The 14734-nt window shown below is 42.7% G+C and overlaps 1 long non-coding RNA gene and 10 other non-coding genes across 17 annotated transcripts; all 11 read right to left on the bottom strand.

Annotated features, from left to right (window-relative positions):
- Positions 1-1704: 1704 nt before the first annotated feature.
- Positions 1705-14721, bottom strand: LOC127055910 (uncharacterized). Of its 7 annotated transcripts, none has more exons than XR_007775642.1 (14): positions 14588-14721; positions 12930-12977; positions 12203-12231; positions 11851-11896; positions 11281-11372; positions 10418-10540; positions 8828-8853; positions 8306-8420; positions 7704-7731; positions 7078-7115; positions 5907-5946; positions 4626-4679; positions 2488-2530; positions 1705-2267 (listed from the first exon to the last, which is right to left on the bottom strand). It is a non-coding gene; the product is annotated as an uncharacterized LOC127055910 (long non-coding RNA). The 7 variants fall into 7 exon arrangements; XR_007775643.1 differs by having other exon boundaries at positions 8306-8348; positions 12203-12228; positions 14588-14715; XR_007775640.1 differs by having other exon boundaries at positions 7078-7112; positions 8306-8348; positions 14588-14710.
- On the bottom strand, positions 3945-4027 carry LOC127056056 (small nucleolar RNA snR60/Z15/Z230/Z193/J17). The gene has a single exon (XR_007775700.1). It is a non-coding gene; the product is annotated as a small nucleolar RNA snR60/Z15/Z230/Z193/J17 (small nucleolar RNA).
- LOC127056110 (small nucleolar RNA SNORD79) lies at positions 4761-4840 on the bottom strand. The gene has a single exon (XR_007775750.1). It is a non-coding gene; the product is annotated as a small nucleolar RNA SNORD79 (small nucleolar RNA).
- Positions 6027-6094, bottom strand: LOC127056065 (small nucleolar RNA SNORD75). The gene has a single exon (XR_007775708.1). It is a non-coding gene; the product is annotated as a small nucleolar RNA SNORD75 (small nucleolar RNA).
- LOC127056053 (small nucleolar RNA SNORD47) lies at positions 7564-7639 on the bottom strand. The gene has a single exon (XR_007775697.1). It is a non-coding gene; the product is annotated as a small nucleolar RNA SNORD47 (small nucleolar RNA).
- LOC127056063 (small nucleolar RNA SNORD78) lies at positions 7852-7915 on the bottom strand. Its single transcript, XR_007775706.1, has one exon. It is a non-coding gene; the product is annotated as a small nucleolar RNA SNORD78 (small nucleolar RNA).
- On the bottom strand, positions 8425-8489 carry LOC127056055 (small nucleolar RNA SNORD44). The gene has a single exon (XR_007775699.1). It is a non-coding gene; the product is annotated as a small nucleolar RNA SNORD44 (small nucleolar RNA).
- On the bottom strand, positions 11457-11540 carry LOC127056057 (small nucleolar RNA snR60/Z15/Z230/Z193/J17). The gene has a single exon (XR_007775701.1). It is a non-coding gene; the product is annotated as a small nucleolar RNA snR60/Z15/Z230/Z193/J17 (small nucleolar RNA).
- Positions 11967-12048, bottom strand: LOC127056106 (small nucleolar RNA SNORD24). The gene has a single exon (XR_007775747.1). It is a non-coding gene; the product is annotated as a small nucleolar RNA SNORD24 (small nucleolar RNA).
- On the bottom strand, positions 12310-12377 carry LOC127056064 (small nucleolar RNA SNORD75). Its single transcript, XR_007775707.1, has one exon. It is a non-coding gene; the product is annotated as a small nucleolar RNA SNORD75 (small nucleolar RNA).
- Positions 13432-13509, bottom strand: LOC127056054 (small nucleolar RNA SNORD74). Its single transcript, XR_007775698.1, has one exon. It is a non-coding gene; the product is annotated as a small nucleolar RNA SNORD74 (small nucleolar RNA).
- Positions 14722-14734: the final 13 nt, after the last annotated feature.

Consider the following 14734-nt stretch of genomic DNA (forward strand, 5'->3'; position numbering starts at 1 on the left):
GTGGATAAACTAGATTGAGAAAGTGGGGTATGGAACACTAACAAAAGAGGAACTAGGAGGGGGACAAGGGGTCACTTGAGTGCCAGCTGCTTTAAGCAAAATATAGTATAATTATTGCTTGCTTACAGTAACTGCAAGGTGGTTACAAGATGACCAGCTCACCCACTGCCGAAACACATAAGTGTGGAAATGGCTTGCTCAATTATAGAATGACTAGCTCACCCACTGCCAAAATGCATGATAGGTCTTGTAATAGCTTGCTCAATTATAATATTTTATGCTAGATAAGTAACACATTAGTTTTAACATACTATGTTAAGCAATATAGCCCAAATATAAATTGTGACATTTTGCGGTTTTAACCTTTATAAGCTTGGTGAAAATTGTAAAGGGCAGAGCAGCCTACCCCTTGCACAGGGTTATGCTCTCTCTCCCTGTATGCATACTTGTAATCTTGTTATAACAATAAAAGGTGCCTCAGGCTGTCTGATCCATAATCAACTAGGTGGTGGTCTTTTCCCCCCACAATGTCATGTGCCAGTAATACATTGTAACATTTTTAGATCTTTCTATAAGTCTACAATATATAACTAAACTATTGTTGTATGTAAAGTAAATAAGGTTTTTAAAATGTTTAAGAAGCTTCATTTAAAGTTGAATTAAAATGCAGAGCCCCCCCGAAGGGTGGCCAGGACCCAGGCACTGAAATCAGCTCACATTGCCTTTGGCACATGTGCCATAGGTTGCCTACCCCTGCATTAGGACATGTTTTCCAAGCTCATGCAGTCTTCCCACAGTGATGGGGCACAGCTTAATGCATATGGAGGCATAAGTAGCAGGGCTAGGAAAGAATTAAGTGAACACAAGAGTGGAGGTACGACAATGCTGAGGCTTTGCTCCCCCATTAGCATCTGTTGGAGCTGCAGTAAAGCCCCAACAAAAGCACAGACCCCTGCTGCATCCACTGTACAACCACTTTCCCATGCTCCATAGCCTCCTCACCCAGACACCCAAGAATGCAGCGGGGGAGGTGCCAGGCACCCAGCCATTCCACTGCAGAGGATAAGCCAAGCAACAGAAAGCTGTCATTCAAACAGTGATTTTTAGTGTGGCTACAATAAGCAATGTGGCCTTATCCTTCTCTCCTCCCCAGGCTACCTTGTCTGTTTGAATGCATGGTTTCAAAACAATAACTACTTATTTTGAAGGGGGGGGGGGGGAGAAGGGTGGTTGGCTTACAGGGAATTAAAATCAACAAAGAGGGTAGGTTTGCATCAAGAAACATCAACTGTCACACCAAAGCCTGGCCAGTCATGAAACTGGTTTTCAAAGCCTCTCTGGTGTCTGGCACAAAAATGTTTTTTGGCCAGTGCTTTTACAGAGTGAGTGGTGACACATGAAATGTACCCCAAACCACAATATTTTTGCCCCATTAGACATTGGGAGCTTAATCCAGAATTAATGGGCAGCAGAGACTCCAGGAACTGTGGGATAGCTACCCACAGTGCAATGCACCATAGGTCAATGCTAGCCACAGTAGTGAGGACATTCTGCCAACTTAATGCACGTATTCTGGACATACGCAATTGACTGTATAAAATTGATTTCTAAAAATTGACTTCTATAAAATTGACCTAGTTTCATAGTGTAGACATACCCTGAGACTTTGAACTCATACATAATACACAAACTACTCCAGACTAATCATTTGAGATGAGTTTATTTTAGCACATTTCAAATTTTTTAGACAGCTGTTTTACTTCTAAAGTCTACTTAGTGCTGGTTAAAAGACACATGGCAAAAGTTCAGAGCAAAACTAGTTTCTTAATTGGATATTTAGCAAGAAACTAAAGTGTATATCAATGTAGAAGCATGTGACAAATGGGGCAACAAGACATTCTGAACATTAATCTTATCTGCACAGATTTGTAGACTACTCTTCATCCAGAAGTCTGTCACCTATTGTGGCAAGTGTAGAACATAGCAAGTACTGCTGCCCCATCTGTCCTTTCAACACCCTTGCAAGCCCCTTAAACGGTCCTGGTGGGCTCTGAGTGCAGGCAGGACTGTGGAGTAAGGACTCCAGGCCAAACTGATAGTCTAAATGGAACGGCAGAGAGACTGCTTCCCTCCAGCTTGACACACCCATTGCTGCAGGATTGACTCTGGCCCCTCCATGGCTATACCCAAGCACCTCAGAAGCAAGGGTACTATCTTCTGTGGGCAAAACTTAGGAGTCGCTGGGTACACAATCTGATGCCTTCACACTGCAAGGAGAGAGACAAAAACTGTTATAGGATGAAGCACTGATCTCTAAAAGCACAAGATGTTTATTGACAGGAATAGATCAGACCTTAGATTTTCCATCACTCATCAGAGAGAGAGTTCAAGCCAAGGTTGTAATCATCATCTCTCCATTCCAGCAAAGGGATCAAAGCAGCATTTCACTGTTAAGTGCTGAAGCAATGCGAGTAAAGTGATACCCACCTTTCTGATTCCTCAACTGTCCATTCAAACCAAAACTTGCTCTCTAAAGAGAAGGAAAATGGACATAAATTAAGAGTTCTCCCATCAGTAGCACCTCAGCAAGAGTGGAAATGGTTTACAGCACTGGAACTCATTTGGCAGAACCTAATTTCATCATCAGTAGTTAGAAGTTGTCATAAACAGATAGCTAAGGGTTAATGTCTCTTTCACCTGAAGCACCTGACCAGAGGACCAATCAGGAAACCGGATTTTTTCAACTTTGGGTGGAGGGAATTGAGTGTCTTTGTCTTTGTTTTCTGGCTGCCTGCTTTCTCTGAGCTTTGGAGAAGTAGTTCTATTTTCTAGTCTTCTGTTTCCAAGTGTAAGGACAAAGAGATCAGATAGTAAGTTATATGGTTTCTTTTCTTTGGTATTTGCATGAATATAAGTGCTGGAGTGCTTTGATTTGTATTCTTTTTGAATAAGGCTGTTTATTCAATATTCTTTTAAGCAATTGACCCTGTGTTGTATCATCCTATACAGAGAGAACATTTGTACTTATTTTTCTTTCTTTTTATATAAAGCTTTCTTTTAAGACCTGTTGGAGTTTTCTTTACTTCAGGGAAATTGAGTCTGTACTCACCAGGGAATTGGTGGGAGGAAGAAGTCAAAGGGAGATCTGTGTGTTGGATTGCTAGCCTACTTTTGCATTCCCTCTGGGGGAATAGGAAAGTACTTTTTGTTTCCAGGATTGGGAACAGAGCGGGAGATTCACTCTGTTTGGATTCACAGAGCTTGTGTCTGTGTATCTCTCCAGGAGCACCTGGAGGGGGGAAGGGAAAAAGGATTATTTCCCTTTGTTGTGAGACTCAAGGGATTTGGGTCTTGGGGTCCCCAGGGAAGGTTTTTCAGGGGGACCAGAGTGCCCCAAAACACTCTAATTTTTTGGGTGGTGGCAGCAAGTACCAGGTCCAAGCTGGTAACTAAGCTTGGAGGTTTTCATGCTAACCCCCATATCTTGGACGCTAAGGTCCAAATCTGGGACTAAGGTTATTACAGAAGTGCCTTTTCCCATCTGCATTTTGGAACCTGCACTGTAAAAATCAAGTGCACCAGTCTCATGAGTTTAACTGCTAGCAGATCTGTACAACTGGATCTTAGTTTTAAAAAGGAACCTTCCTGAGCAAAGCCATGTGTATTTTTATATCATGTCAGTGTTTGACTGGACCTACAAGGCTCAACACCAGGGTATGTCCTTTATAAGGAGGTTCTCCTTACACACACCCTATAGAGCTTCTGTGGGCAAGCCATTGCTCCTGGTTGTAGAATTCTGCCCTTAACAACCCATGGGCAAGTTAGGCTTCAAGTGGACATACTAATTACCCCCAAGGAGCAGGTAATATGGAGTAACAAGATGCTATTTTCATGTAGTCACTTAAGACCACAAGAGCTCTTTAATGAAAGGATTCAGCTGTAGCCAGATACATCAGATAGGAGCGAAAGACAAAGTTGTGTTCATCACTGTGTATTCTGCTGAACTATGTTATCATCATTGTATCGGCTTAATAGCACTTTCATTCACTGGGGCATTTAGTTTCAGGCTGTCATCCCTCTACTGTTACCTCTCCTACAAAGTGGGAGCATGAAAAGTTAGTGACAGACTAAGATGTGCTCACTTTAAAGCAGCTCTTTGATTCAGAGTTACCCTAAGGTAGCATGGGACTAAAATGGGCTTCTAGCTTTGTTTGACTGCAGTGATCAGACTATATAGTCACCAGCAGAAGGGGCCAAATCCTGCTCCCATTAGCTTTAATGGAAGCAAGACAGAGTGTCCTTCTAATGGTCAGCCACGGAAGTCAAGCTGTTTTCTAAGAATGATTCTGCATAAAGAATTGAACATTTCTGCTGGTATGAGAGTCAGAAGAATTCTCTTGACATCCTCATTGCTGAACAGAAACTGCAGGACTAACACAAGGAAAGGTGCCATGGGAGCTGGCAGATATGGCCACATATATGCGCAGTCACAGCACTAGGTTCAGTCACTCCTCACTACACTGCACTGACAGCCCAATGGGCCCTCAAGAGATTTAAAAAAATCTCAGCTTCAAGAGTCACACTGATCTTAAAAGTAAGCTCCCAGCACTCTGCGTTATCCTTACCTCTCAGGCAGGCAGAGGGCCGACTGCTTCACTCCATGTTTGACCAACTTTACTCTGTAACATAATAATTCGATTTTTACAAACAGGTTCTGGCTGGTGGAATCGGATTCTTAGTAGAGACAACTTGCAGTTCTGTACTGTTTCAGCATAAGAGTCTTCCTCATTCTCTTTCAGAGAGATTCCCATTGCTTACAACAAAATCATCATTAACAGTACACACACAGAGAGAGGAAGTCAGCATTTCACCAATATACTTTAGTCAGCGGTGGAATAGTTTGTTTAGCTCTAGCACCATTGAATAATCTCTCACCCTCAGCAGAGAGAGTGAAAGTCACACTGCAGTACACAACCCTAATTCCAGCCTGCCACTGAGACAGCTAGCATATAAAAACAAATTAGGTCAAACCATGTAGAGGAGATGGAGAATGCTATTGGGTTGGGTGTGACTTTCTGGGAATATCTCTGCTTTTTAGAATTGGTGATGAGCTAGCAGTGAGGTTGATCAATTTTAAGAGTGGATGTTTCATAAAACTGATGTGGAAGAGGAATCTTAGAATATCGTTTTCATAATTACATGTCAGATAAATGCAACAACCAACTTACCATATCAAGCTGTCTAGTAATTCTATTCTCATGACTAAAGATGACCACTTACATTACAGACATCTATAAGCAGCAAAGCCTCAGCACTACATTCTTAGAAAGATCTTCAATCCACTATGGCTTTGGGTCTGTACAGAGAGCTGTGTGGCTTTAGAACGTACCTAACAGCCATACTGGGTCAGACCAAAGGTCCATCTAGCCCCAGGGTTCTCAAACTGGGGGTGGAGTCATGAGGTTATTATGTGAGAGGCTGTGAGTTGTCAGACTCTACCCCCAAACCCTGCTTTGCCTCCAGTATTTATAATAGTGTTAAATATTTTAATATGCATTTTTAACTTATGGGGGGGAGGAGAAGAGAGGTTGCACTCAGGCTTGTGTGTGAAAGGGGTCACCAATTCAAAAAGGTTAGACAACTACTGATCTAGCCCAATATCCCATTTTCTGACAGTGGCCAATGGCAGGTGCTTCAGAGGGAATGAACAGAACAGAATCAAGTGATCCATCTGCAGTCACCCATTCCCAGCTTCTGGCAACTGTCCAGAGCTAACTCTAAGAAGCAGAGCAGCTCATAATGGCTGCAAACACTTCATTCAATGCACATATCTAGCATAGTATGTGCTTCCACTGGCAGCCAGAGAACCAGAGCAAAGACTACTCCAAGTTCAAATAAAGAGTTACCTCAGCAAAGCGATCCTTTTTCCAGGAGTGCGCTCCAGCCCTGGAGGGGAAAAAAAAAAAGTACCTTCAAATGTTACATGTCATTCTTTGCTCCACCTGCAGGCATACTACTAGTTTCAAAGCCTCAGAGTGAAGTTTTCAGAAACCCGTTCTGTCCACTACTCTTATAATCTAAGTCATCACAGGCTTCAATTCTAGCCCCAAGTCAAGTGTCACTGTTTGTTCAGTTGTAAAGGAAAGCAAGGGAGAAAGGAACCTCTATCATACAGCTCCAGGGGAGGCATCCTAGATATGCAGTTAGCAGATTTTAATCTGGTTTCCAAATGCTGTGAATCAACTCAGGCTGTTTTCACAGCTAGAATCCTCTCTGAACATTTACATGTTCCAGGCACTGGAGGAATAGCCTCGTACTAATCAGACTCCAATATCAATGTTGGTGAATTTGCACCTATATACCATGACTCTTACAGACAAGGAGTTATCACTGAGGTCCGGTGGCTAGGGCCCAGGAGACCAAGGTTCTGCACAGATGTGTACTGTGTAGTTTTAGTCATTTCATCCCATGAAACTCTGCCGCAAGAATTGCCATCCCCATTTTGCAGAGTGACCCAAAGTGCTATAGTAGGAATTTAAGCTTTTTGAAAGTTACTCCCATGTTGCTTCTGTGGTATCAGTGTTAAAAGTGGGTGCAGGAGGCATATTCAAAACAGAAGAAAATTTAGGAGCATCTCAAGATGAGTAAGTCCCACCTTACAAGCCTATTAACATTTTTTGTGAGTGCTCTGTGTTGGCCCCTCTCTGCTCTCATTTAAGTTAATGGGAGTCCTGTCCCCCCCACCAAGTATAGTGGGAGCAGTGCTGGGTTAAAACTGAGTTTTTTGAAAGCCCCAGTATCTTACAATTGGAACAAGGGCTTGCTCCTTAATTGTTTAGAGGCACACCTATCACACATCTCCACATTCTTGAAAAAGCGTTAGTGTTTGACAATAGTACACATCTGTATCTAGGACCAGAGTTTAAATACTATAGTATTTAAGTGAAGCCACTAAGCTTCATACAAGCACAACAATGAAAGGTTGGTTCCATCACACAATGCAGTTACTTCTACAGGATTAAAACCCAGCTGGTTTTGCCACATATAACCCACAAAGGAACAGAGTAAGATACAAACCTCTCATTTGAAATGCTGTCCTGATCGTCCATCATCTTCTAATATTAATGCTTATGGGGGAAAAGAAGATTGTTTAAAGTGTATTATAACATGAATTAGTAACCCAAACTAGCTAGACTATAACCCGCTCGACTAGATTTCCTTGATCTACAGTGTGGAAGACTAGCAGAAGTGATCCAAGTGAAGTATGAACCAGGTTTGCTTTTTTTAAAGCTTTGTTAATTTAATCATTTAAGGGGGGGAACAGATCATTCCTTGGCCCATCCTAAGCAGTAGAGGTTTCAGACCCCATCATCTGAGAGGTGTTCATCCAGACACAAGTGTCATTTAAACTGGTAACCTTCAGAGCAAAAGGGACAAGTTAAAGTATTCTAACAGTTGAGAAGCCACAATATGCTCCATGTATTCAGTACATTTTTAAAATCCCTTCCACTCCAAGCTTCTGGGCCAGTCTATTTAGAGGACACACTGACAGAGCAAGAATGTAACCTCAGAGTAAATGGAACGGAAAGGAGTAATATCATGGACATTCATTTGGCAGAATCTAGTTTCATCACTGGTTACAACAATGCTCCTACTAGCTACATGTTAACAACTGATTGGTCTAAACAAAAATACATACTCACCCAAGTTTATTCAAGGCAGGGCCAGGACCTAACAAGCAGATGTGAGAGCATTAGTTTCTTTTTGACAGCACTCCATGAGTAAAAAGGAAGCAATTCTGCATAAAAAGTAAAATAGTGTCTTCATTTCTGTATTACTTCATTTACAGGGTCTTTCAGTAATGAAGTAGTCCACATACTGATTTCAGGTCAGACATTTGTCAACATCATTATAAACCCTGTAGGAGACAACTGCTATGTGGATTAGCTTACAACATTCCATGATTCCCTAGAACACAAGTCTTCAAAATCCACTGTAGCTGTTTATCCACAGGTCTCAAAACAAAGCATTAAGTCTCTGGTGAAGCACTATCTTGGATTATCTTTAAGCGAGCCCTGCAGGCTAGCAGTACCTGAAATCTTGTAGCAGAGAAGGGAAAAAGGACAAACCAGGAAACCTCACAGGAATTCTACATTAAGAACATCAGTATGATTTCCACCATAATGCATGAGACATTAGATGTCAGCACCTGGACTCCAGACTGTAGCAGGGCACCGAACTATTTATTACATTATGTTAATTGCCAAGTTCAAACCAAAGCAAAACTAGCATACTGATGACTTACCACTGCTAATAGCAGCACTCAGTACCTCCAAGTCACCCCAGTCCTGGAATGAAGCAGAGTGTAAGGACAACTCAGAGACAACTAACCATGAAACAGGAAAATCCAAGCCAGATGCCTGAAATCAGATAGAGCTAATTACAAACCTCCATGATTGAGTCAGTTTATTTGCGTCTCATCATACAGGCTGCTTGTATAGACTGGGCAACAATCTGTTTTTAAACTAAAATCTGTGTGGTGAGGATAGGCTGTGGTGGAGTATCAGATGAGAAACTGTCTTCTCATGTCAATGGGAGCTGTACATGTTTGCTACACTGGATAGTACTCTGCCAGTTCTCCTCCTATCCCTCTACTAGTTTAGGATGTGATGTGTAATAAACCACCAGCACTGATATTTCTATATACTTAAACAGATTCTCTGATTATAGCTAGAACCTCATTATTTTAGAGGCATACTCTAGACCCATCCCTTTCCCACCTCTAATTACTCTAGTACTCCCATGAAGTTAAAAATATAGTACTTACAGGATACCCAAGCACCCTCTGGAAGCCTGAAACAGAAAGCTGATATTAGCTGGAGCTCATAAGCAGCTTCTGTAGTATTTAATTATTATAGAACTGTATCAGTGTTTAGTCAATTTTATCCTCATTAGGATCAGAGACCTGATTCATCATCATCTACAGTACACAGAAAGCCTGTTTTCCATTACATGTGACAACATCCTCCTCTCTAACCTAGAAGATGGGTACTTGCCTAAGAATCCCGCACCAATCCTATCAGGCCCTCAAGGAGCTCTTTATTTTACTGTCCCCTTCCTGGGTACGTCTCTTCACTGAGGAGGTAACTCAGGTGATCAGCAGCTGGGTCTGAGCACTCAGGTTGGCTTAGCCTGGGTGCAAGCAGCCAGACTGCAAAGCCATATCCGATTTACTGGTGCTGCATCCACTTGTGTGTTACACTAGAACTTTTGGGTGCGTATCCCATGGCTCTATGATTTGCTCACAGTGAGGTGTTGGAGAACTTGTCTGTCCTGAGCACACAGGGTAGAAGTTATGGGAAGGCACTGGATGGTTATCAGCACTCAGCTGATTTAGCTGAGTCTTGACTGCAAAGCAAGGTGATAAGCAGCAATCAGGTGTTAGCTGGCCTGTCCCAGGGCATACACTAGCTTGAGTGTAAAGTACCACCACTCAGGCCACAGGGTTGTATGTGAACAGTTAGGGTCTTACTCAGGTGTGGCCCCTAAGTTAACTCTACAGTGAAGACGACAAGTCTGGAGGCCTAGATCCCATCAGCCCACCACCCAAAAAAAGATGGACAGGGCTCCCTCTGGAGCAAACCCTGACTAACTTAACAGCTTCTTGCACCTGCCAGCGTCTTCCTCTGCTAGAGCCACTTCTTAGTCTTATGGACAAAGATTTTAAAAACCAGAGAGTTCCCACAATTAGTCAATAGCATGTTAAACTTTTAATGTTATTACAGCAGGATAAAATAGTTAGGGCTTGGGAAAAAAGTACTCTGCTTTGGCAAACTAACTAACTAACCCTAGTTGTCAGATTAAAATACTGCTGTGGCCACTTGCCCTAAAGCTAGGCCTGCTGCAATTTAAAGGAGAGTTGTATACCATATGACTGTACAAAGCAAATCAGCTTTCTAAAACCATTAACCAACCAGGGAGTGTCTAGGCATCACAGAAAGTCCCCGTTCTGAACTGCTATTGTTTTCAACAGACAGGCCAGAGAAAGTTATTCTCCATCCATAAAATGGAGAAACAAGGCATCGGGAGATGAAGCAAGTTACCCAATACTGAAGAAGCGTGTGTCAAAGCCAAGAATTAAACCCAGTACTCCAAGTCATGGTTCAGTCTTAGGATTTCTGCTCCCCGTAGAGCAGGTTTAATACTATAAAATTGTACACATCCTGTCTAACAGGATCAGATGCTATTAGATCAACCTCACATACTACATTTGTTTGTTCCATATATTTTTCCCTTCCTGGCTTCACTCCACTTTGAAAGCTCTAAGGTTTCCTACTGCCAGCAGATTCAACAGATGGCTGCAGGACAGTGTGAAATATGTAGTATTTACACTAGGAAGTGTCCCCTCCAAAGTTACCTTTGTATGAAGTGTCCTGTGCTCTACTCTCCCTGCAAACAATATGGAACTGTGTTCAAGTTGGAATTTTTATCTCCATACATCGGGCAGGTGGTCATCTGAACCCAATCTATTTAACACAGCCTGTAAAGAAGAGACAGTTATGGTACCCATGCCACTAAGTTATTTATTATTTGTATTACTGGAGCATTTAGGAGCAATCATGGACAAAGACCAATTTCTGCAAGGCACTGTACAGACAGAACAAAGACTGTCTCTGCCCCAAAGAGCCAACAACGTAAGAATAAAAAAAGAACAGATGGAAGACAGACCTGGGGCGTGAGGGGGAAGACCACAAAAACAATATGTCAACAGGGTACCAGCATGTTAGACATTTAGGCTGGGTCTACACCTAAAACAGAGGTCGACATAACTACATGACTCAGGGCTGTGACAGTAAGTAGACCAAACTCCCAGCACAGATGCTGTTTTGAGCATCTCTCTCTAATTCAGTTACTAGAGAAGACTAGCAAAAAAGAAATTTTGCTATAAAGCCAGCCAGTCTTCAGAGCACTTTTGACAGACAAAAGAGCACATTTACGACCTGAGCTTTCCTTGTGAACCAGCTGCAAGAGTAAATCACAAGCAACTGGAGGACGCATCAGATAGGAGCAAGAGACAGTACAGCATGTTCTTCACAGACCATCTGCTGAATTATGTTATCTCCAGTGGAGGCTGTATATAAGAGAACGGTAGCTGAAAATACAAAGCAAGTCAAATTGCTTCCTAATTTACTTCTAATTTGTCTGAGGTGCATGAAAGACTTAGGCAGCCCAAAAAAAGCCACTTCTTTAGAGTAGATTTCTTCCCTAGACACTATTTACTAGCCAAATATCAGCAGTTTTCGCCAGAGGAACAATCTGCTCAGGTCAGAATTAATGTCTTGCCTTTCATCATCAGGATTCACCTTCCAGGCCTATATGAAGAGAAAAAGGAAAAAATTAGGAACTACTACCATTTTAGCATTTTTAACATGTACCAGGGAGAATCACAAGATAGCCAGATACATCAGATAGGAGCGAAAGACAAAGCTGGTGTTCGTCACTGTGCATTCTGCTGAACTATGTTGTCATCACTGTATCGGCTTTGGTGAGACTGGTTCTAAGCTATTTTTCTAACCTGGAGTTTGGTTTAGTTAGTGTGATCTACCAAAAGGCGGGAGTGGCGCTGAATGAAAAGATGCTCTAGAAACAGTTACTCAACCGGAGAAGACAATCTAAGAGACTGAGTAATAGTGAAAGTTAGAATTGTTCTGCTGTATTAAGCAGACACAGAACTCTAAACATGTTCCATAACCATCCTTGTCATTGGACTGCCTCACCTCCATAAAGGAGGGGAAACCCATTAATGGGCCATGGAGATGTTTTTCCAAGAGGAGTTATTCTGTTTCTTACCAGATAATCTCTCTTCTATGGGGCTTCCAACTTCCTCCATTAAATCCTGAGAAAAGAGAGGAGAGTTATGAAACAGGTTCAGAAATCAATAGATGAAACTGTTCCCAACAGTGTTGTGCCTCAGTTTGAAATACAGGTGGTTGAGAGCTCTCATCATTCTCTTGTCAAGAGTAGCAAATAAGTGTCATCATTGTGGCACAAGGAGAAAGTCTGGTATTTAGCTGCTGGAAATATTTAGCTAGCGTACTGACTGGATTAAAAAACAAGGCCTCCAGACCATAATTTACATTTATTTCTCTTTAAGTAACTGTGTCCCTCAGTTATGATGCAAAAAAATTAAACATGATTTTACCTTAGCAAGTGGCATCAGGTCTTGGTCTGCTAACAAAAGAAACAAAGAAACCAAATCAGGCATTGGTAAAACAAAGTCTGAGATCAAATCTAACAGGCACCGAATAAAGCCTCAGAATAGAGTTCTCAGAAATCACTTCTGTCCACTACTCTTATTCTTTAAAGCATCATTGGCTGTTCAGTTTAATAGCATAGTCTTTCACTTCAAAGCCTTTTGTTATAGGCCTATCTGAAGTGATTGTCCTAGAAATCAGAATGTGAGCCAGTGTCCTGTCCCAAAAATCAAGCCACTGTTTAGCCCCTTCAGATGACCTCCAAGGATGCGGAAGGAGAACTGCAGAATAGTTGATTGAAGGGAGATATTATATGAAGTGAGGTTTTTTACCCACAAAAGCTTATGCCCAAATAAATCTGTTTGTCTTGAAAATGCCACCAGACTCCTTGCTGTTTTTGTGGATACACACTAAGACAGCTACTCCCGATATAGGGAAAGAATGTTCTTCACCCACAGCAGGGTGAGCTATCAGAGGGCCAAGTAAGAGCAACTTGCTATATAAACAGCTACTGGAAGATTCATGGAGCAACACTGGCCCTGCACCTACTGAGAGATCAGCAGGCACTCCAGATTTCTTTAAAATAGTCAAGCCACGCATAAGTGGATCTGTACTCGGCCAGACAGTACTTTTTCCCCCCACAATTAAACCCTACAGTTAAAAAGCAGTACCTACCAGTTTCGTAGTTACCGGCAAGGGAAGAACTTGCTTGATGTATCATGGCTAAAAACAGAAGATATAATGTATACGTTACATAATTTCCTCAGTTTCAGAAAATGACCTAAAATTTTCAGACTATCTAGGTAGGCTAGGTTGACAAAAGATGAAAAAGTAATAGGGCTCCAAAGCAATTATTCCAGAACAGCTACAGCACACACTGTACTACAAATTCACTTCAACCTGTTCTGTAAGCTCTATTGTTAGGTCTCAGACTATTAAAAGGGCGAGTTAATGCCCATGAGATAATTTTTCTTGCAATAAGAAAAAATAGACAGCCCCGCTCCCGGGACATTAATTATTACCCACCATTCCTTCTACAATGCAATTACAACCCTATAGAGGCATCTAGTTACACTCAGGCAATCACTACTACAATTTGATTTTGCATGCCTAAACGGCACTAGAACATACTACCTCCCAACTACTTATGCCATTGCTCAGCGATGAATATACCCCATGTCCAGCTCAGAGATGTTGGTATTCATCATACTCTCAGATGTCCCTACCAACATGGTTTTCATCATGTGCACGTACATGGAGGGCAAGCTGCACTGAGACATGACACTATCCCATTAAAAAAAAGGAAACCTGGGGCCTGGTAACTATTACTAAGGAAAAACCATGCTTGTACAAAGACCTGCTTGCTCTCCTACTACTGCACATAGTGATACACTAGGAGAGTTCAACACTTTCCACCACGTGGTCTCCTGTAACAGTCAGATATTCTATCCAACTTACTTTAAGGGCATTTCCACCTACATCGATGCGACATCTTTCCAGTTCTATCTCCACCTTCACCATACGGGCTGAAAGACTAATCCCTCCTCAAGCTACTTCCTATTGAGAAGCTACCAGTGGGCACCCAAGCTACGGCAAGCTCTACTGATCTACTATGAGCTTACACAGAACCCTACACATCACTATAAAAGAGAGGAACAAGGCCACAACACTATTTTTGATCTATTCCTACAAGTTGCTGGTTGGTAGAGCTGAGGCCTAAACATTCTGTCAGAATAGCTTTAGGAAAAGCAATGGGCTGTCTTTTAAGAGTCAGGGACTGTCACACACACAACAGACTTGCTTTGGCCAGTCTACTAGCAGGCGTCTCTCTAAAGCAGGCGTTTTTCATTTACAACAACATAAAAAATTTTAATGGAGGTGCAGACCCTTCTGGAAATCTTACGCATCACCTGCGAAGCATACATTGAAAACCACTACACTAGAGTCACTTGATGCTCTGCTGAAGACTCTCCCAGACCGGGGATATTAAGGGCAGAGCCCAACCTACCTGGCACTGCACCACGTGCAACCCCATAGCCTCTGATGCCCACGAAGTCGGCGCCCACCAAAGCCATCCCTACGCCAGCTGAGAAAAATTCAGGGTACTACAGCCCCCAATGTGCAAGACTCAACGAAGCCACTGAGGAGCAGGAGCCCACACACGGCGACGGGTGGTGGTGGGGACAATCCACCTCCATCCTCCTCAGCCCGCACCCATCGGCGGCAAAGCCCCTCCGGGAGAGGGCGCACACCACCTCGGGACCGCGATGGGGTCGGCATTGATCAGCACAGAGCCGCCAGAGCGGCCTAAAGGCGCACGATGCTATACTCACCCCGCCCCAAGCAACCTCGCTGCACTCAGCGGCTCAGCAAAAGGGAAGGAGGAGGCGGTGCCACCGGTATATATGTCCGCCTCGCAACGCTGTCACGTGACGGTGCAGCGGCAATCATGGTCCCAGCAAAACTATTGTCATAGGACC

This window comes from Gopherus flavomarginatus, chromosome 7, assembly GCF_025201925.1.
Source record: "Gopherus flavomarginatus isolate rGopFla2 chromosome 7, rGopFla2.mat.asm, whole genome shotgun sequence".
Classification (NCBI taxonomy): domain Eukaryota; kingdom Metazoa; phylum Chordata; order Testudines; family Testudinidae; genus Gopherus; species Gopherus flavomarginatus.